Genomic DNA, 21,498 nt, shown 5'->3' on the forward strand with positions numbered 1-21,498 from the left:
AGAGATTGTTTGGCATATGTCTGCCTGAAACTACATTGGTGATATCATGATTCCTTGAAACATTGGACTCTCTTACCATTGGAGTTGGTGGCACCTGTGTGCTAAGCCATAAGCTCTTGGATTGAGAGTATGTGCTGAAATTGTCCCCATGATGTCACTGCTTTGCTGTACATGTACAGCATGCTGTACATGCTGTGTGTTTTTTGCAATCTTGGTTTATATTGATGTTATCATTTATTACATGTAAATAATTTTCTCTCCCAAATAGCTAGTTGAATGCATGCGCAATCAGATAGAACATAGCAGGATTATTCTCCAACGTCTATTTTTCAAGAAGCATAGTGCATTGAATTTCTGCTGATCATTTTAAATGAGCGCAAGCAGTGATGACATCTTTATTTCATTGTTGTATCGTGGCCTCGTGTCGCATCGTGGTCGTAGTTCATGGGCGCACCGCGAGTGGCGCCACTGTCGGGCGTCGCGAGTCAGTCGGCCCGCAGCCGCCCAGGGCCGGGCCGCCGCGCCGCGCGGTTGCTTGTTCCTATTTTGTAGACTGAACTAACGTTAACGTTAATAAACAGTTTGGAGACACAACACAACAACAGCTGCGAGGGCCCGTGGAGCTGAGGACCGGCAGGACGTGTGGGACTGCGAGGACTGGCAGGGCACGTGGGGCTGAGGACTGGCAGGGCGCGTGGAGCCGATGGCAGCAGTGTTTGAAAACGCGGGTGATCAATCGGCGGGCTTCGGGAGTCTCGTGACTCGGTCGACGGGACAGGGCAGTGTCGTGTCATCCATTTATTGTCAGTGTGTCAATGGCAGGACAGTGACGGGGTCCGATAGCCCTGGGACGGGCTCAGGGCATCAGTTGCCACAAAGGCCCCAGGAATGACACGTGGTCTTGCCGTAGCGGCGTGCCGCCATTTTGGACGTTAGTCCAGCGAGGGCCCGGCAGAGGCGCTGCGTCGTCGGGTCAACGACCTCCAGAAGCGCAGTTCGGCAGCTCGCCGACGGAGGCGCCATGGTAGCCAGCGGTGGTGTGACTCGCGAGGCGGCACGGCATCAGCTGATCGGCCGGAGAGGAGTCGAGCCGGCCGGCCGGGCGCGAGCCAGCTGATCGGACCGTGGGAAAACAGCTGAGATCAGTGCGCCGGAACGAACAGCTGATCGGGACGTTGTAAAGCTGAAGGGATGGCGCTGCCGGGAATGCGTCTGCCCACGGTGGCACTTTACCATACAGGGGAGGACTTTGAAGGGTGGGTTTGGTGGATTTGGTGGCCGTGAACATAACTGATACCAATCAGAAATGTGCAGTGCTTCTCCGTCTGGTTGGGCCGGACGTCGCAGATCTCAGCGAGACGCTGCCGGACGAAGACGCGACGGGAGATAACTTTGAAAAACTTAAGAAGAAGCTCACGGCGTACCTGTCGCCGGTCAAAAGCGCTGTGACTGAGCGGGCTGCATACCGCCAAATGAAAATGCAAGGGGTGAGGAATTCGAACACTTCCTAGGGCGACTCCGGATTCAAGCACAGAAATGCGGCTATACAGCGGCTGAGATGGACAGGGAACTCCGAGACCGGTGTGTCGTCGGAAGCAGCCCCGGGCTGAGAGAAAAGCTTCTGCAGGAGGCGGCGACCAAAGGAGACGGGCTGACGCTCGCGAACGTCCGGCAGACAGTGCGGGCGTACCGAGACATGCGTCAGCTGAGCGCCCAGCTGAGAGAGTCAGCCGGCAGTCACAGGAGTCGACTGTGAGGGGACGGCCGTGAACACAGTGCGGCCGGACCGGCCACAACGGCCACAGCGGGGCCAGTGTTTCCGATGCGGATCCAGACAGCATTGGAAGAGTGACTGCCCGGTTGGGGTGCAGGAGCGTGGCGCTGCCGACCGGCCATCGTCCGGGGATAATGGACGGCGTGAGGAGCGGCGGCAGCAGGGACAGACCCGCCGTCCCCTGCCTGTCCGACGCTGTTTCCGGTGTGGGTCGGACGCCCACTTACAGCGCAGCTGTCCGCAGCGCCGCACAGTGGACCATGCGACTGAGACTGAAGGAGGTGTGCCACAGCGCCTCGAGGACATTCTCCTGCAAATCGACATCCCGAGCGAGAGGGATGGCCTGCCACTCTTCACAGTGAGGATCAACGGTCAGGACATCACGATGATGATTGACACCGGCTCGCTGGTGACAATCGTCGGCAGAGATGTCAAGATCCCGGGACTGCGCATGCGGACATCGGAGCTACGTCTGCAGTCCTACACCGGTCAGACGGTGCCCCTCCGCGGAGAGGCAACGGTGGAGGTGGAACACGCAGGCCAGGCCCGGTCACTGTGACTGGTGATATGTGACCGACACCACAGCTCCGAGTGGATCCGTACCCACTGCCTGCGCCAGAGGACCTATTCGCGAACATACGAGGTCGAGTGTTCGCAAAGCTGGACATACGGCGGGCATACGAGCACATGGAGCTGGACGAGACGTCACGGGACCTTACCACAGTGACGACGCACCGCGGCTCGTTCCGGATGGTCCGTATGTCATATGGCATCGCCAGCTGCGGCTTCCTGTTCCAGCAGGCAATGGACAGGGTGCTGGAGGGACTCCCGGGCTGCGTGTGCTACACTGATGACGTTCTCATCGCAGTGGAAGACGAGGCAGAGCTGGTGACACGGCTGGACCGGGTCCCGACTCGGCTGGAGCGTCACGGCCTCCGGCTAGAACGCTCAAAATGCACCCTCGGGGCGAGCGAGGTGTCTTACCTGGGATGGCGGATCACCGCGGACAGCATCAAGCCGGAGGAAGACGAGACAGCCGCGCTGCTGGAGGCGCCAGAACCACGTGACGTTCACCAGCTCACATCCCTGTTGGGATCGGTGAACTACTACAGTCGTCTCCTGCCCGGGCTCGCGACAACGCTACGCTAGCCCCACTGTACGCGTTGCTGAAGCGCAGCTCGCCGTGGAACTAGACGCCGAGATGTTCGGCTGCAGTAGATGAAGTAAAGCGGCTGCTCGCGAGCGGCCGTGTGTTGGTGCGGTGTGACCCCGCCCTGCCACTCAAACTGGTAACAGACGCCAGCGCCACTGGAGTCTGCGCGGCTCTGATACACCGCATGCGGGACGGCACAGAACGATCGATCATGTTCGCGTCGAGGACGCTGACAGCGACAGAAAGACGTTACGCACAGGTCGAGCGGGAAGCCACCGCCGTGTAGTTCGGGCTTCCGAGATTCAGCAGGTTCCTGTTCGGCCGGAAGTTCACTCTCACCGTGGACAATCGAGCTCTGTCCCGGATCCTGAGCCCCGAGCGCGACCTCCCCGGTCTGACCGCGGCGCGTCTGCAGCGGATCGCCATGGAACTGGCAGCATACCAGTACAGCGTAGAGGTACGCAGAACGGCAGACATGGCGCTCGCGGACAGTCTATCGCGGATGGCGCTGCCGTGCAGCGGAAACGAGCGGGCGGAGGCGGACAGAGAGGTGGCGGGAGTCCACTTGTTGTTCATGGACGGCGCGGGAGCGCCGCTGACAGCCCGCGAGATCGAAAACGCCACCCGGCGCGACCCGCTGCTGGCGAAGGTGCTTATGTATATAAGACACGGATGGCCGACAGAAACGGAGCCGGAGTTGGCGCCGTTCCGACACCGGGAGGCTGAGCTGTCCACAGACCACGGCGTGGTACTGTGGGGAGGCAAAGCGGTAATACCCCAGAAGCTGCGGTCGCGGGTATTGCAGGAGCTGCACATTGGACACCTCGGCAGTGCCAAGATGAAAGGAGTGGCGCGCCGGTACGTGTGGTGGCCGGGAATGGACGCAGAACTGGAGGCACTGGCGTGGGATTGTACCGCATCTGTAGAAAAGCGAGGAGCCTCGCCACGGAGGGCACTGCACACCTGGGAGCCGGCTGGCGGCCCGTGGGAGCGAATCCATGTGGATTTTGCCGGGCCGTTTCGGGCTCCAGCTTCCTCGTGGTACATGACAGTTTCAGCAAATGGCTGGAGGTGTGTCCGATGAGAGACACGGGCACAGAGAGCACGGTCCGGGAGCTGCGAGCCATGTTCGCTCGTTTCGGTATACCACGACAGCTTGTCTCCGACAACGGACCCTCAGTTCACAGCGTCGCAGTTAGCGGAATTCTTGAGTGGGAACGGTGTACCATAGCACCCATGGCACCATACCACCCGAGCAGCAATGGGGCTGCCGAACGAGCGGTCCAGACCGTTAAGAACGGCCTCAAGGCGGCGCTGAGGGACGGGGTCTCCCTGTCTCGCCGGATGTGCGCGTTCCTGATGGCATACCGCGCGGCGCCACGCTCGACGACAGGTCGGACGCCGGCGGAAGTGATGTTCGGGCGCCCGATGCGCACCAGGCTCGACCTCGTGCACCCAAGCATCACACGAGATGTACAAGAGAAACAGCAAGACCAGCGGGAGGAAGGTCGCGCCAGTTCAGGGTAGGCCAGACCGTGTGGGCGCGGACATATGGCGGCCCCCGACGGTGGCGGCGCGGCGAAGTGGTAGGCATCACGGGCCCCGTCTCGTATCAAGTAGACGTCGGCGGGGCCGTCTGGGCCCGCCATGCGAACCAGCTCCCGCCAACAGCAAGACGGGAAGAGCAGCAGCCGACCGAGTCAGTTCCGCTGGAGCCGTCGCAGGCAGCGTCCACCGACCCTGCTCCCGGCTGGCAGCAGCATCAGATCCCGGAGGCTCACAGCTCTCGGGGAGAGAGAAGAGGAGGAGGAAAAGCGACCGGCACCGGCCAGGGAAGGAGGCAGGTGGTCGCGACCAGACCAACACGGAGCCGGAATCAGCTCAACAGAACCGAGCTCCTGACGGGCCGGACGCCGAGTACCAGCAGACGGGGCAGCCGCGCGCCATCAGCGCGCCGCCCCTGCGAACGGGACAGGCGCACACGGCCAGCGCGCCGCGTCACGAGACGCAGCCGCGCCGATCAGCGCGCACCATCCGACCTCCGCTGCGTTTCAGGCTGTAGGGGAGCTCCAGTATGGGGGCGGAGGGTGTTGTATCGTAGCCTCGTGTCGCATCGCAGTCGTAGTTCATGGGCGCACCGCGAGTGGCGCCACTGTCGGGCGTTGCGAGTCAGCCGGCCCGGAGCCGCCGTGCCGCGGGGTTGCTTGTCCCTACTTTGAAAACTGGATTCACGTTAACGTTAATAAACAGTTTGCAAACACGACATGCATAATTCTGACCTGTGTGCTCAAATAATCAAGTATCACTGACTGCTATGAAATAGTGTTCTGGCCTTGGTTCACAAAAACTCAGTTTAACTCGCTCATGGCTCCAGCATGCTTTTAACATGCTTTCAAACGAATACTTGCGGTCTCGCATGCCTATTTGCAACTTAGATGTAACCACTGACTTGTAGACAGTAAAGTAGGAAACTTTCCAACTTTCCAAATTTGTGCAGACCCTGACAATGGACACCAAAAGTAAACAATCATTCCAGCTCCCACATTCTAATGCCTGATGCCTGGTAATAAAGGCTATGCTACAGGAGATAGAGATGACTAATCCAAAAGACCTTGATGACCACAACCAAGCATGGGGTTAGAGGTGCATGCTCCAGGAGCGTCAGTATAGTAAGGACATCTCGCTACTACATTCTAGCACCGGATACCCCGGGCGTGGAAAGGGTTGCCCAAAATAGGACGGTAGGATGAAGGGTTTTGAAGTCCTGTGCCGAGTGTAAGGTTTCAAGGTGATTTGCTACAGGACTATCAGCACTCTGGTCACTGTTCCACCGTCCGTGTGCCTCACATAAGTTGCACTACGTTTTGCGAAGAATACTCGCAGGGGGTGTTTATGATACGTCAAAACTGTTGAGAAACCGTGGGAGACTTAAACGTTTTCAGGGCATTGAAATGAAAAGAATGACAGCTTACAAACAAGATCACGCTGAAATAGTTGGTCAGACACCAAGTCAGCCATGATAACGTCAGTCGTCCCTGTAGATTGCACATCATTTTGGGAGGACGCACATTACCTTCTACAATAATATCAGCCGATTTTCAAAAGATAATTGGACTGTTCTTTCTTGGCAGGACGACGTGATACACCATCTGGATGGTTTGCCGCCCTGAGGGCGGAGGCCAGCCCGCCATAGAGCCGACCCCAGGACCGTCCAGGAAAGCCGCCGAGACCCCAGCCCTTCAGCCTTCGCGGAGAACCCAACAGACCGAGTCGATGACGACAGCGATGGCGATGACTTTGTGGATCCCCCGTCACGTCAGACCGTTTGACCTGCTGGCGCCCGCGGTGGTCCGCGGCGTCCCCCTCCCCTACCGCCTGTGGCTAACCCAACGGCCGGTGCGCACAATAGGCAAGATGCAGAAGTCCATTCTTCAAGACCTGGACAATCACTCTAAGCATGACCCTACATGGGACAAGGCGCTGTCGGCATTCATGACAGACTGGTGCGCCGCACAGGTCCGCAGGACTACGTCGAGGAAAATTGAGCGCTGGGTCGCGGAACATGTCATGTCAAGTTGAGGTCATGGAACGGCAAGCTGGGTATTTAAACAGACAATACACCATAGAAATGTTCTCATGCAGGCTGTTTGCTCTCATTTCAGTGTTATGATCATTGCATGTTCAGATGCCTTGTCGTGGAAATATCCCGGCCTCCCAGTAAACGCCTATAGCTACAAGCTTAGGCTTAGTGGGGCTTTACTATCTGAGGCCTTTTTAGTCGTTCCAAATACAAAGTTTGAGGTGATCGCACGCCTTTAGGTTTAAATGTGCTTGGGGAAGTGTGCAAGATATCTGGTGTGTACACGTATTGAAGCATAGAGGTGGTGCGCACAGGAACCTACAATGTTTGTCTTGGGGCACCCAGCTGCTCCCTCCATGCCTGTACCGGTGCTGGCCCGGCTCGGGCTGGTGCTGTATGTGGGGCTGAAAAGGAGTCTTCGTCTTCGTCGTGGCTAGGAAAGCGGGGGTGGCTTGATACGATGATGTGTGACGATGGTGTGTTGTAGTTGATGGTTTTACGATGACGATGCGTTCGTATGCGGACGGGGAACTGTACGCTGTGCTTGGTGCAGTCTCCTTTTTGGCTGCATGAATCACTTGGACAGCCTGTGAATGTTGTTTTATTATGTCTGTGAGAAGTCCTTTGGACGGAATGAGTTGTCTGGTTTAGGCGGAATGCGTCTAAAACGTTCGTCGTTTCGTGTCTGCTAGGGTGAGTTCTGTCGATCTGAATACACTTGCATGGCGTGTTGAAGCTGATGATCTCTGGTGCGACCCGCCGTGTCGCGGCTGCTGCCGCCCGCGCCGTTCGCTAGCGGCCTCTGTCGGCCGGCCGTCAGCCGCCGCTGCCGACCGTGGCGGCACATGCGCGGCCAGGGGGTCGGGCCGGGGGCCGGGAGCGCGAGCGGGGGTCTGAGGGTACATCCCAGGTTCTGGTGTTTCGGTGTTCAGAAATACACACTGTTCTGCGGTCAGGACAAGTGGCGACGAGGATGAGATCGCGAGAGCTTGCTTAGTGCCTAGTGTTTGCCGCCGGCCAGTTTTTTTTTCTCGTCTCGCTGTGTAGTGCGCAACTTCGCCAATCTCGCCGCCATATTGCCCGCCGCCGCGCCCACTGTGCGCCGCGTCGTAACATGTCGCTGCCGGTGCCCGCTCCGTATCAGCCCGGGGAGGACTTTGAGCGTTGGCTCCAGGACTGTGAATACTACATGACTGCCAGCAATGTCACCACCGGCCCGAGGAAGGCTGCCACAGTCCTCACGCCCCTCGATCTGGACGTGCAGGGGCTGGTGAGCACGCTGCCACATCCGGACGATGCTCCCGCCGGTGCTCCGGAGTACGACGTGCTACGGCTGAAGTTAACCAAGCACTACGCTACACATGTGAACGTGACCTTCGAACGGTCCCAGCTTCAAGGTTTGTCGCGAAACGACGGCGAATCTTTCGAGGGTTTTGTCGCCCGCCTCCGGCTACGCGCTGCGCGGTGTGGCTATGACCGCCAGCAGCGTGAGGACATTATTTTGCAGCGTGCTGTCTCCCGGTGCCGCGATAAAGACCTGCAAGTGAAGTTTTTCCGCGCACCGCAGCTAACCCTGGCAGCTGCTGTCCAGTTGGCCGCCGAAGAGGAGGCGACCCGCGCTCTGGTGAGCGAATTGAACGCGCTGCCGCCGCCCTGTCAGCCTGTGGTCAGGCCTTCCCCGGACCCGCACCCCGGTCAGTTGTACGCCGTGTCGGACGTTCGCTGGCGTTGCCACAGTCGCTGACACGCTCCTGACGTGTGCCCGTTTCGGAGCGCTCGCTGTTTTGCGTGCTCGCGCCGCGGCCATACTCGTGCCGGATGTCCGAGCGGCCGCGGACGAGACCGCAAGCCGCCAGCCGCCGTTGTCACGTCAGCCCGCCCGGGGCTGGCATCCGGGGGTTCCGGTGCGTCCATCGCACGCTCGCCGGCCGGCGCGGGGCTGGCGGCTAGGAGCGCGCGCAACTCCCGGCGTCAGGAGTGAAGTGCGCACAGCCCTCGGCGACTGGAGGGGAGTTCGGCGCGCGCCCAAGCTGCGCAGTGCATGTACTGTGGTCGAGATGGGCACTGGGCCGCGGACTGCCGCCGCCAGCAGCGTGAAGCCCATCCCACGCACCGCGTGGACGAGTCGTCAGGCGGTTCCGGTGCCGAAGCAGACCAGGCCGAGACCTTCTATCACATCCGGCCGCTGGGTGGGACGGCCTCGCCGGCGCCGGTCGAAGTTGATGTGACTATCAACGGCACGCAAGTAATCATGGAGGTCGACACAGGGGCCAGCCGCTCTGTTATGAGCAAGACGCTGTTCAAGAGAAACTGGCCCCCAGCTGCAAGACAAATCAAGACCTACCGGGGTCACCTGAAGACGTACACGGGACAGACGGTTCCGGTGACTGGAACGACCGTGGTGCGCGCGCAATACGGGACACAAACGGCACTGCTGCCTGTGCTGCTGGTCACCGTCGAGGGTCCTCCCCTGCTGGGGCGGGAGTGGCTTCAGCACCTCGTCCTTGACTGGCGCGCTCTTTTCGGTGGCCGGGGCACCGTCCGGAAGATGGAGACCAGCCATGATCCGTCTGATGACCAGTGTCCTGCACCGCCGCCCGGCGTCACCTCCGCCGCTACGTCCTCGGCTGTCAGTGACGTCGCTGCGACCACTGGGGCTGTGGTTCCGCCGACGGCAGGACGCCACGGGCCGGGTCCTGCCGCTTCTGGGCGGCGCTCCTCCGCACCGTCGCGGCCTACCTCCCCTTCAGCCGGGGCAGTCGACCTGCCCGCCGATCTGCGGGACCTGCAAGACGAATTCGGTGTCCTGTTTGAGCCGGGCCTCGGGCACTACAATGTCAGGCGGGTCCGTCTGGACGTGAACACCAGCGTCACCCCGCGCTTCTTCAAATACCGGCCGCTGCCTTTCGCTCTCCGAGAGGCGATAGAGACCGAGATTGACCACCAAGTGACAGCCGGCATACTCCGACCAGTCGAGTCGTCCCGATGGGCGGCCCCGGTGGTGCCCGTCAAGAAGCGAGACAGAAGTGTGCGCCTGTGTGGAAGTTATGACGTCACATTGAACGTCGCCAGTCCATTGGAGTGTTACCCGCTGCCCCGGGTTGAAGAGCTTTTCACCACTCTGTCTGGTGGGGCTCAGTACACCGAAATTGATTTGGCGGAGGCTTATCTACAATTGGAGCTCGATGAATCATGCCGCGAGTACCTGACCATCAACACGCACAAGGGCCTGTTTCAACCAACAAGGCGCTGTTACCGCGTCAAGAGTGCCGTTTCTATTTTCCAGCGGGAAATGGAGACGCTTTTATCTGGCGTTCCGCGCACAGCCGTCTACCTCGACGACATATGTGTTACAGGCTCGTCACCTTCAGAGCACCTGCGCAACGTCCGTCAAGTGCTGGAACGGCTCGCTCGAGCTGGCCTGAAAGTCAACAAAGACAAGTGCGTCTGGCTGGCGGACCGGGTGAACTATCTTGGCTACAGCATCTTGGCAGCCGGAGTGCAACCGACGCCCGAGAAAAGCCGAGCGATGCTCGACGCACCAGACTCGACCACTCTGCGCCAGCTCCGGTCGCCGTCGAGGGACAGCGGTGTCGCGTCCGCCTCCCTGATGGGCGGTCCTTCGTACAACACCGTGACCACGTCCGCCCGCGTGTGGCGTGCTCAGTGCCTGAGGTTCCCCAACCTCTGCCTCTTACCCCGGCCCCTGCGCCACGCGCGCCGGTTCATGTGACCGTGCCTGGGGTTTCGGAGCCTGTCCCGCCGCCCCGCTCTGCGCACGTCCCGTGCGCCGTTCCTTCCCCGCCGCGTCCCGCCCCTGCCTCTCACCGCGGTGTCCCCCCACGCCGCCTCCGGTCTGGTACGGTGATCAGTGTGCTGTCGGGGTGATCAGTGTTCGTTGTGCCAGGTCCGACCCGCGTTTTCATCTAAGTGTGGGGGAGTTGGTACGACCCGCCGTGTCGCGGCCGCTGCCGCCCGTGCCGTTCGCTGGCGGCCTCTGTCGGCCGGCCGTCAGCCGCCGCTGCCGACTGCGGCGGCGCATGCGCGGGCAGGAGGTCGGGCCGGGGAACCGGGAGCGCGGGCGGGGGAGCCTGCGGGTACATCCGAGGTTCTGGTGTTCCGGTGCTCAGAAATACACATTGTTCTGCGGTCAGAACACCTCCGTCGCATGAAGTGATGGGTCTCGTAAAAGTGCGGGACAACGGCGGGCTGCTCATCCCGTCGGCGTCGGCGTACGCGATCGTTATGGCAGCGGAGCGGCATTTGACGCTTTGCGGAAGTGTGGTAAGATGGACCGAGCTAAACTGTCGCTGAGTATCCAGTGCAGTGTCCTGGCGTAGTTAATGACTGAACGCAGCCACCAACTGTTCCCTGGTGTGCAAGACCACATGTTCCAGCCGCGAGCCGATGAGTGCCATGCTGTGGTACTGGTGAAACAGAACGTGGCCAGGCATCTGCGTGTCCGCCTCCTTGCCTATGGACAAAATGCTACAGTGAGTTGAATGCTCCGTACCCATGTGAGGCACAACCTGTACAAGCAGGTGCTCTTTGCACACCAGTAGTCAAATACATCAGTAAATACCTGTGCTGGTGACCGTAGGTAGATTTACTAGTTGCATACCTTTGGGGCTGTAAGGTGCATGGACATGCAAGTCCTGTGCATTAGCATTGTTAGTAGTACTGTGTACATACTCTGAACAACATGGTATACTACGCGTAGTTTTGGGACTGTAATGTGTGTCGACGTGTAAGTCATGTGCATTAACGTTGTCAATAAGCACGGTGTACATATTCTGAATAGCATGATATACTATGCGCATATCGCGGTGCCTACACAGCTTGCGGGAGTACCGAGCCGGCGGTGCTGGACATAGCTTACGGCCTTGTAACGTACCAAATCGAGACATGAGCTCTGGTCTGATCTGAGTGTGGATGGGGACACACCTATTCTCTCGCGCAGGTGGACAGCATGCATGCAGTGCATACAAAGGGATAACCTAACATAGCATAACAGTGCCATAGTGCACTTCCTTGCACCATTTTGCACTTTGCCAAGTGCACTAAGGTCCTGTACTTAAACGGCTGCATCTTTTGTACTATTGAACTTAGAGGGCTGAAACCTGGAACAGGAAGAAGGCCACTGATCAGGCTACACGCTGGTTTTTCGTTTTTCAAAATCGAACGGTAAACACCGGAGCTACAGCAAGACTAAGTTTTTATTATTTTTGACGTGCCGACTTTTCGATTTCTTCACCTAATTTCATTATTTGAAGAATAGTTTAGCTGGAACCAGGATAAAGTTAGGTTATTTGTTATGCTCTTTAACCGAATGGCAAAAGAAAACCCAATTTCGAAAATTTAACACATGCGACTTGGCCCCAAGTATGGGGTAGACTTGCAAGTGTCTCGTAGTCGACTGCTTCTATAGTTCGTAAAATGCAATGGATATTTAACATGGGGTTATTGCCCAGAAATAACTTACCGTCCGATTTGCTTCTTTCAAAAAAAAAGAATGAAAGGGAGCATCAAGGCGAGTACAGAGACGTTCGAGATTTTGAAATCTGAACCATAGGTAGCGCCACAGTGGCCAAAACACAAATTTTAACAACGGTTTCTTGCACCGAGACATTACAATAGCAGAATAATATGCGCAATGATAGGACGCAACTTTTGGTTTCTGTTTTGAGAAAATCGGCTTGTAAAAACTCAAGAAAAACTTGAAAAACTAAGTCCGAAATGGTTAACTTTGGGTTCTAGGCCTGTTTATCCGGGCTAACAGTATCTTCCATGGAGCTATCATTTACAACATATAAAACAAGAACATCTGAACAATGTTCTGTGTGAACAACGTAGCGATGTGCTCAGTGGTTCCTGGTAACCAGGCGCTCAAACTTTAAAGTGGTTATTGTCGTGTTGAACAAAACCACTGAAGCTGGAAACACAAAACCCCAGAGAATGATTGCTAGGGCAGTGGCACATGTTGCGGCTTTTTTGCAATCCGTGCACATGAAAGCAAGTTACGACGAAAAAACAACAAAAAGAAATGCGATTTTTTAACGAAATTTTTTTGACTGTTTTTTATGTTTAAAAGTGAACCAACTATCGAACAAGAACGCTGAAGGTTGTGTTGGATGCAGAATGTCATTCCGCATCGTGTGACATTAAAAACGTCAAGTTCTGATTGGCGGTTCCGGAACCACAGGCAAAAAACAATGTTTTGGGTTACTGACCTGTAGAACCTAAAGCAATCATTTTGTAGAAATTCCAAACACACCATCGTCTTAAGCAGATAATTGTGCGTCGCTTGGCGTTTGATTTAACGGAATCGGTTGATAAAAACAGGAGTTATAATCGAAGAACCATAGCAACGTACGTGCACGCCGAAAATTGGCCAATTTTCGATGTTTTAGTGAACATATAAGCATGTAGAATACATTTGCAAGGAAGCTTAGGTTACAAGAACTGACCGCCTTTGCACGCTCTATCCAGCCATGGTCGAAACTTTAAGATATCTTGAAAATTTGTCGAGTTTTAAGGAAAAAACACTTGGATAAGACCGTGCAATGCTAAGTCTATGGCACTACGACTTGAAGGGTGGTTTCGAACCAGCACACACAGAGACGCGAGAGTAATACCTCCAATGTCAAATGTAATGCTCATTTCAAATCTGGGCTTGATTTTGAGCTCAAAGTTCAAAATTTTCCAAAATTTTGAGAACTTCTTTTTTCCTCATTTTTAAAGTTCACAACGTTGCAACTTATATCTCTTACATGATAAAGTACTTTTAAAAGCGTGAATTCGCATCGCCATGGAATTGTCTAGAGAATAAAAGCCGTTTCAGGTCTGTATCTTGTATACTTCTGGAGTGATAGCGGACAAAGGCAATTTGTGTGCTAATCACAAGACAGACCACTTTTCTGCAAAAAAAACCTTTCTCGTCACTGCAAAGCACACCATACATGCCCATTTGGACGGGCTAAACGCCACTGGCCTCAACAAGTTGCTAACGATGTAACTTCTTGCGTTAGAGCCAGTCAAATGCATGGCGTTGTCAAAAAGGGTCATTTTTCAATGTTCAACATGAAAACAAAGATAGAAAGCAGAATCTGACCAAGAACTTTAGGCCTCAAATACGGATGAACCTGTCAAGTTCTGGAATAAAATGCTACAAAAATTGACATTTCCTGAAACATGCCATGTTATTAACAAAAAACCAGCTTTTAGCACTAATTTCAATGTTAACCTACGACACAACGATATCACCAGGTATACGTATCAGAAAGCTTGGCAAGACATATGCGGTGTAGAAAACCATGGGCAACACGAAGATGACTGTCAATTTGATCTCAAAGCAACAGTTTTCGAAAAAGTGGCCAATTAACTTTTTGATCGAAAATTATTCATATTCCTATTTTTCAAGACCAGTAAATAACTCTCAAAGAGCAATTCATGCATACCATTAGATGTGAAAAATGATTTGCCATCCAATGAAATTTGTTTTTTTTATAACTGTACAACTTTAGGAGATACCGCCGAAAGAGTTCATACAGAACAGGCCAAGGTTGTAAGAGGTCAAATTTCAAAATTACGCGATCTGCAGTTTGAAAACATCATTCGATGGGCAAAATCATTCTGTGTTGGAATATGACAACAGAAAGAAGCATTTCTTGTAACTTTGGAAGCAATAATTTTTCAAACGTTAACATGCAGAAAAGTACCAAAACCTACCCGCACTACCTAGTTCTCTTTAAAAAAAAAGCGGTGTAAACCGGTCTCTACTCTAGAAAACCCTTAGTTTTTTACGAGGATTCCAAATCTGTCGTTAGTTTTGAACCTAATCTTTTAGTTTTTGAGTTATGAGTAAAATAAAAATTTCACATGCTATACTAATGGCAACTTTGATGCTCAATAAAACACACCTAAATGAACGCAATCCAGAAAATAAGACTGTTTGCACACTCAGGAGGACAAGGCGCATCGAACCACATCAAAAAAAAAAAATGACGAGGAAGCTGGAGGTGGACAGGGGGCGGCGGGTCATGGAGAACCAGAAGTACGGCATCGCTCGCAGCGCAAATGGTCGCCTGCCGAGCTGAACTGGTTAGCGACGGAGAGAGAGAGCTGGGCGCCGTGTCGAAGGCAACTGAGATGTTCCGGCATTACCTGCTGGGTAGGCCCTTCAAGCTGAAGACAGACCACGAGGCTATCAAGTTCCTCCAGAGATCGAAGCCCCCATCCGGTCGCTTGTACCGATGGATGGAGAAGCTGTGGGAGTATGAGTTCGAAGTGGAGCACGTTCCAGGGAAGACCATTCCACATGTGGACGCCCTGTCTCGACAGTATGAAGGCAACGTCGAGAAGAAAGGCCACCGTCAACGGAGTGAACTGCGTGCGACCGCACCAGAGTTCGTTCCCCGAGGGATCGAACGCAGAAGTCTGGAGCGACCGACCATGCACGAAGAAGGAAGAGAGTCAAAGAAGAGAAGAAAGAAGCTGAAGAAGTAAGAAAGAGAATCAAAGAACACAAGAAAGAAGTGAAGGGTCAGATACGCCCCGAATGAAGACGCACAGCGAAGACGCCCTGTAGTCATCACAAACCGAACAGTCAAGGATGAAGTTGAAGTGGATGCAGAGGCTTCTTTAGCAGAAGAAACTGAAGGAGATGAAGTCCGCAGCCTGTTAGAGTCTTCTATGGGGCCAGATCGTAGCAAAGGAGCTGACTGGATCTCGACAAGAAGAGTTGGAGTTCTACAAGAAGGTGGATGGTCTAGTTCTCATCCAGGGCGGGGGGGGGGGTGACTGTAGGAAGACGTCAGATCATGCCACAGCTCAACTAATCGTGCCTCGGAAGCTGAGAGAAGGATTGATTCGGCTAGCTCACGACACTCCGCTTGCAGCATACGGCGAAATAAAAAGGACGTTGGCGAGGGTGACTCCACGTCACTACTGGTGGCGTGTGAGGCAAGATGTGAGGGTTTTTGTCCAGAACTATCACTCCTGTCTACAAGTGAAGGCCAAGAACATGAAAAGTAGAGAAGACCACGGCACCGTTTCTGTCACTGGAAAGCCCTCGTCAGAGCGGGCGGCCGACATCCTGGAGCTGCCGGCGACCGCGGACGGTTTTCGATACGTGTTGGTCACCACTGATTACTTCACGAAGTGGGCGGAGACATTTGCCCTGAAGAAGCAGACGGCTGAAGCGGTAGCTAGGTGTCTGCTACGCGTTATCCGCCGCTTTGGAATCAGACTCCCTCCTAACCGACCAAGGTCGAAACTTTGAGAGCACCTTGATTCCAACTCTCTGCGAGCTGTTGGGTACCGAGAAGCTGAGGACAACGGTCTATCATCCTGCCTGCAATGGACTCGTAGAACGGTTCAGCAGAACGCTGATCGAAGGCTTGAGTCACTACTGCGAGGATGGCACCGTGGACTGGGTCCGTTGGTTGCCGCTGACAACGTTCGCCTACAACACGAGCCAGCACTCCACCACGGACGTCTCCCCGTGGGAGATGGTGTTCGGAGCTGAACCGAAGACGCCGGTCAACGTGGAGCTGTGCGGCCAGCCAGAAGAGCAGGTGAAGAACGTGTCGCACTGCGAGTACCTGAGGCGTCTGAGAAGGAAACTGCAGCAACTTCGCGAAGCGCGCTGTTGAAGATACACAAGAATCCGTCGAAAAGGGTGGAGGAGGGCCAGTCTCTGTTGAACGAAGGAGATCAAATGTACTACCGAAACTCTACTAAATCAAAAGGCAAGAAAGGGAAACTGCAACCACGGTTCGACAGTCCCCATCTGGTGGTACCGGTTCGTCAGCCAGATTACGTCATACAGAATGGAAGACGGAAGCGACTGGTTCATGGATGGCATCTGAAGCTAGTCGGGACTGGGAACCTGACTGCGCCGACGACCGCGTGTCAGGGCCGGTCCTCACACGGTGGACCAGCCAGCTGTGTAGCAGTTGGCGACGGACCCGCCGGCTACGCAGCAGGTGACGACTGGGCAGCTGACGTCTGGACAGCTGGAGGCGGACCAACGGATGGTGGACCAGCTGGAGCTGGACCAACGAATGGTGGACCAACTGGAGGAGGACCAACGGATGGTGGACCAGCTGGAGGCGGGCCAACGGATGGTGGACCAACTGGAGGCGGACCAACCGGTGGCGGACCAGCCAGGGACGGATCGGCTGCTACGTTCCTACTGTGGGCTTCCTGGACTCGGCGGAGCAGCAGGCGGCGATACCGGAGGAATCAGTGCGGACATCGGGGCCGCAGCCGGAGGCTGTCCTACCAGTGGCGCCGTCTGGAGCGGATGGAGTGTTGATGGTGGCGCCACCTGTGGCACCCGAGCGTGTGGGTTCTGGAGTGATGTCACGAACGAGGTCTGGACGTGAAGTCAGACGTCCGCGACGCTACCTGGACTAAGTTGAGTGTGCAGGTGTTTTGGTTCACCTGCCATACAGTGTGAGAAGTGAGTTCTTTTACTTGTTAGATTGCACGAGAGCTGACAACTAATGTGATTGGTTGTCGGGAACATCTTATGTTTGGGGCCGTACAGTGATCTTTGGGTTCATAGACTAGAAGTCCAGTTTAAGGAAAGGGGGATGTAACGGTCGGGGCTTAGCTGAGCAGTTCCGGCGGGCACGGGGAGTGCGCGCCCCGCTGGGGAGGAGCGGGTGGCGGCCGGAGGATACGGGTGTGGTGAGAGTTGCTGAGATTGGAGATTGGCTGGTGTTTGGAATACAAGAGATTTTCGAAGACGGACTTTGACTTCTCGAACGCGTAGAACGAGAACGAACGCGAGCACAACAACTGCAAATAATTATAATGCTTCGGAACGCTCATGATTTCATCATTCTATTTGTTATGATCTTAGCCTAAAAGCTGCTTTCAACAAGTTGTTAAAAGATGTTCCACATAGGAATGTAATAGTAATATTCATCTAGCCTCCCCTTCAAAGTTGTGCTGAGTTGACATAAGCCGCTACATCCTACATATAAACTTTCTGTTAGTAGCAGAACTTTTTAAAGCTTGGTAGGAGAGGCTGAAACCATTTTTTTGGAAGATGGAGTTCCCAAGGATTTTTGGCCTCTGCTACTTTTAGTATGGGGTTTATGTGGGAAGGGGGCGTTGGAGTGGTGACGCTCCTTGGGATGTGCTACACCATCTTGAAAATGAATTGTCTCACTCAGCACATGAAATACTGCAGGATTGGTTTCTTGATAAATACTTAAAAATCAAGTTTGCTTAAAAGTCTTGGAATATTGATGAGTTTTAAAGACGTTACGAATACAGATTAGCCCTGTGCTTGAAAGTATTAGCACCCAACTCCCCTCTCATGACTAGATGGAATCTTTTGATGTTCTGATCTTCTATAAGGTAAACAAGAAAGTGTGTGATTCCTATGTGAGACTTCAATGACATAGTTAATGACACAATAATTAGGCAAATTAGCCAATTGCTCTTACGTTTTAACTGCATGTAGAAAATGGGCATGCATTAGCAGTGACATTTCAGTTATAGCACTCGTTGTCTTGGGGTGAACAGGCCCTATGTTTTACACTAGCCACCTGTAAATCACCCAACCAGTAGCATAATGCCAGCAAGTCACCATGGTGTTCTCAATGTGTAGGCTCTGTGCATACATGCACAACCCCGTCCTGGACCAGAATGCCCCAGCATAGCTTGATCTTGCCAAACTGTCATCCAGTGGAAAATCTGCCACAGAAAAGCAGTTCCCATGCAGGGAATGCTCTTCATGTTAATGCTGGTTAGTGTCATTGCCATGTCACCACTGGTGTATGCAGATTTAGTCATCTATGTTTCTGCACCTTCAAGGGTATTTCATGTGTAGGACTTCTTCCAGTGTGGCTCCTGCAGAATGCAATATAAATATATGGAGCAGCAACAGGCTGCTGCGTTCAGGAGGAATGCCTCAACTGCAATACCAGCTGCTGCTTTAGAAATATCGCAGACTGCCCCTGCATTATGTGTGGACCCTCCAGCCGCACCAGCAGCTCCTTCAGCCCCTTTGGCAGACCTGGCAGCCCCACCAGCAGCGTGGACGTCCTCTCCTGCAGCGTGGGTGGTCCCTCCCACAACGCCAGAGGTCTCACATGCAGTGCCAAGTGCTGCTCCAACAGCGCTGGTGGCTGGCGTGTTCGTTTGGGTAAAAGACAAACATGTCTGCTGATGTGACACTATAGTGTGACATTGGGACAGGAAAGGCAGGCAACTAAGACAAAAAAAAAAATTAAGTGGGAAGCCCTCAAAAACATTGTTGCTCAGCATGGTCACAACGTCGCGTGGTCCGAGCTGCGCGGAAAGCGGTACTCACTAGTCAAACAGTACAAGGAAATTAAAGACAGTAAGAACTGCAGTGGCGCGGGCGCAGTACGTTGGCAATGGTTCGAAGACATGGACTCAGGCTGCGGACGTCACCGCAAAGCCCGGGCACAGAATCGTGACCAGCCCGTAGAAAGTGGTGCCATACAACCACCGTCCTTGGTACCGTCGTCTGCTGACGCCTGCTTGGGAGATGACGATGACGGTCTGTCCCCGGGCGGCAATCCCAGCAAGAGGAGGGGGAGGAGGAGGAGGAGCAAAGCTGGCAGCTCGTCCCCACAGACGTGGTCAACGTGATGAGAGAACAAGGTAAAAAAGAGATGACTACTGTCGTGAAAAGCTTGAACTCTGTTGCAAGTCTCTAGCTAACAAGTGCATGATCAGCATCACCAAAGTTAACACACATTCTTTAATAGCAATCATGTAAAACTGAGCATTTGAAGAAAACTGAAATGTTTTCTACACCAACAAATTTGAGTTGTGATCTGTCACAAAACCTGGCAAACACTGTTCATGCATACATGCAATGAACACTCTTCTCATTGCCAACGCAGCAACTGTGTGTGGTCCTATAATATAATTATATCAGGACAAGGCCGACCAGGTTGCATGGCCTTTGTATACTCCTCAGCGAAGGGTTCCAATTGCGGCGTTGCACACAAATGGGGTGGATAATTTTTGACTGGCCGAATGCAAGGAAAGAATCAGGACTGTGAATGCTCCAATGGAGAATTATCTGATGGAAAATTAACCCCAGGGAAAATTTCCCCTGACTGAATGCACCCTGAGAAGGTTGAAGTGGGATGAGCAGTCAAACCAAACAGAAGACATTTGCTTAGTCAATATACTGCAGATTTCATACTGGTTGATACATTTCTACCTTAAAAACATATCCCAGATCACTTTACACCCAACTAGTGGGGAATTGAGAAGATACATGCAATACTATTGGTGAGCTCAACCTACACACCCTGCTGTTAGGTGTAATAGGACATTAAAAATATAAAACTGCTGGGACTACTTTTCATTCCTTGGCAGGTAACCCTACAGAGCAACAACTTGATAACATGTCCAAGACCTGGAGCTTCATTATCACTATATTTCAAGCTCCTCAGCAAAAGCTATCAAAACTATATATGACACACTGTTTTACTAAAACTTATCAGTATTTGTTCAAGAGTTTGATGCAAGGAGAACTTTATTTAGTTTACTCCAATCAAAAATATTTTAGCTTTGAATGCAAATCTGAACCAAAATTACCAAATCATATAATTTCAATCACAATATGCCATGCATCTTCAGCTGCAACAAGTTTTCCTGGTCCACGCTAACACATCCTCTTCACACACAATGACTTTCTTGGACACTGTGCCTCAAAATGCTGCAAAATATTGCCATGACATTCTTAAATAGCCCATTTCTCAAAAACCCAAACAGTCTTTTTGTGAGCAGTGCACCAACTTAACTCTCAAATTTAGATAGACAGACACTTTCCTGTTTGGTTAGCTCCCCCCCCCCCCCAAGATACTTCCGCAGTTCAGGCATGAAATAATGTCCAATGCCCTCCCCAAACATACTCAACTATTTGTTAGGGAAAATCACAGGAATCTTCAGCCATATACATCAATACCGGACTGCAAAAAAATACATGTTACAACAAGCATGCCCTTGGAAAGTTCACACAAAATCTCTCCCCAAATTATTTTCAGTTATTTCTTGCGGAGGCAATTCAAAAACTTTCCACGTGTCCTGGCATGGGTTTAACGCACGCCAGCGTGATGTTATGCGCACCAACATCGCGTAGGAGTCCGGCGCAACGGATTCATTGCTTGCACGCTGGCACGAATGCATACTGCATAGACCGTAACATACCTGCAGTGATCCCAATGCCCCTGCACGTCCTTCTGCTTCCCGGAATGTGATTCTTCCCCACCACTCACTCCTGCCTCACCCCATGCCACGGTTTTTCAAAAAGTATCTAATGGTGCTAAAACTGCGATTGACACTTCAGCCCTCGCCTCGTGCGCTGATGAGCCGCCCTATCCGTCGGAGTTTTTTTTTGTAGGCCAATGCAAGGCCTCCTTTTTCCCTCGACGGACCTAAAGCCACCTCCGAGGGGGGGGGGAAGTTACTTCCGGCACAAGGCCAGGCAACGATTACGTTAAACCGGCTTATGCTGTCCGGCGCAAAGCAAGGGAAAGGGTATTCGTAAGTGACGTTACGTTCACCTGGCTCATTTTTGTCCAGCAAGATCATTGCAAGTAAATCAGACCGCAGCGACAGATATATTTATTTCATGACGACATAGCACGCATTCAATACGTTTGAACGACAAGTGAACCTCCTCGCCGGCCCTTCCGCCTTACTCCTGGGGTGCCGTGTGTCCTGCGTGGGGTGTCCGTGTCAGCGATGGCCTTGGCTCAGCTGAATTGTCGGCGACCTGTGCGATGGATGGATGCCGGCCTGCTTCATCGCAGCAACGGGGAGATCAGCCCCGGGCTCCGCCGCCCGGCACGACCTTGAGGTGTTGTGCGATGTTATTGAGTCCTGGAAAGTCCTGACTAAGAAAAACCAAGACTCCTAGCCAATAGGAGGAAAACCTGCAATATTTGCCAAATTATGCAGGAAAAAAACCCTTTATTCAAATGAAGA

General features: G+C 53.5%; 1 protein-coding gene across 1 annotated transcript in view; it reads right to left on the reverse strand.

The window, feature by feature from the left end:
* LOC119097553 (glycosyltransferase-like domain-containing protein 1) overlaps positions 1 to 20,962 on the reverse strand; it is a 46,399-nt gene extending 25,437 nt beyond the window's left edge. The window contains exon 1 of the mRNA XM_037220586.1: positions 20,719 to 20,962. The gene's annotated coding sequence lies outside the window, so the exon portion shown is untranslated. The remainder of the gene's footprint in view (positions 1 to 20,718) is intronic.
* Positions 20,963 to 21,498: the final 536 nt, after the last annotated feature.

This window comes from Pollicipes pollicipes, unplaced genomic scaffold (genome assembly GCF_011947565.3).
Source record: "Pollicipes pollicipes isolate AB1234 unplaced genomic scaffold, Ppol_2.1 Scaffold_4295;HRSCAF=5057_pilon_pilon_pilon, whole genome shotgun sequence".
In the NCBI taxonomy this organism is placed as follows: Eukaryota; Metazoa; Arthropoda; class Thecostraca; order Pollicipedomorpha; family Pollicipedidae; genus Pollicipes; species Pollicipes pollicipes.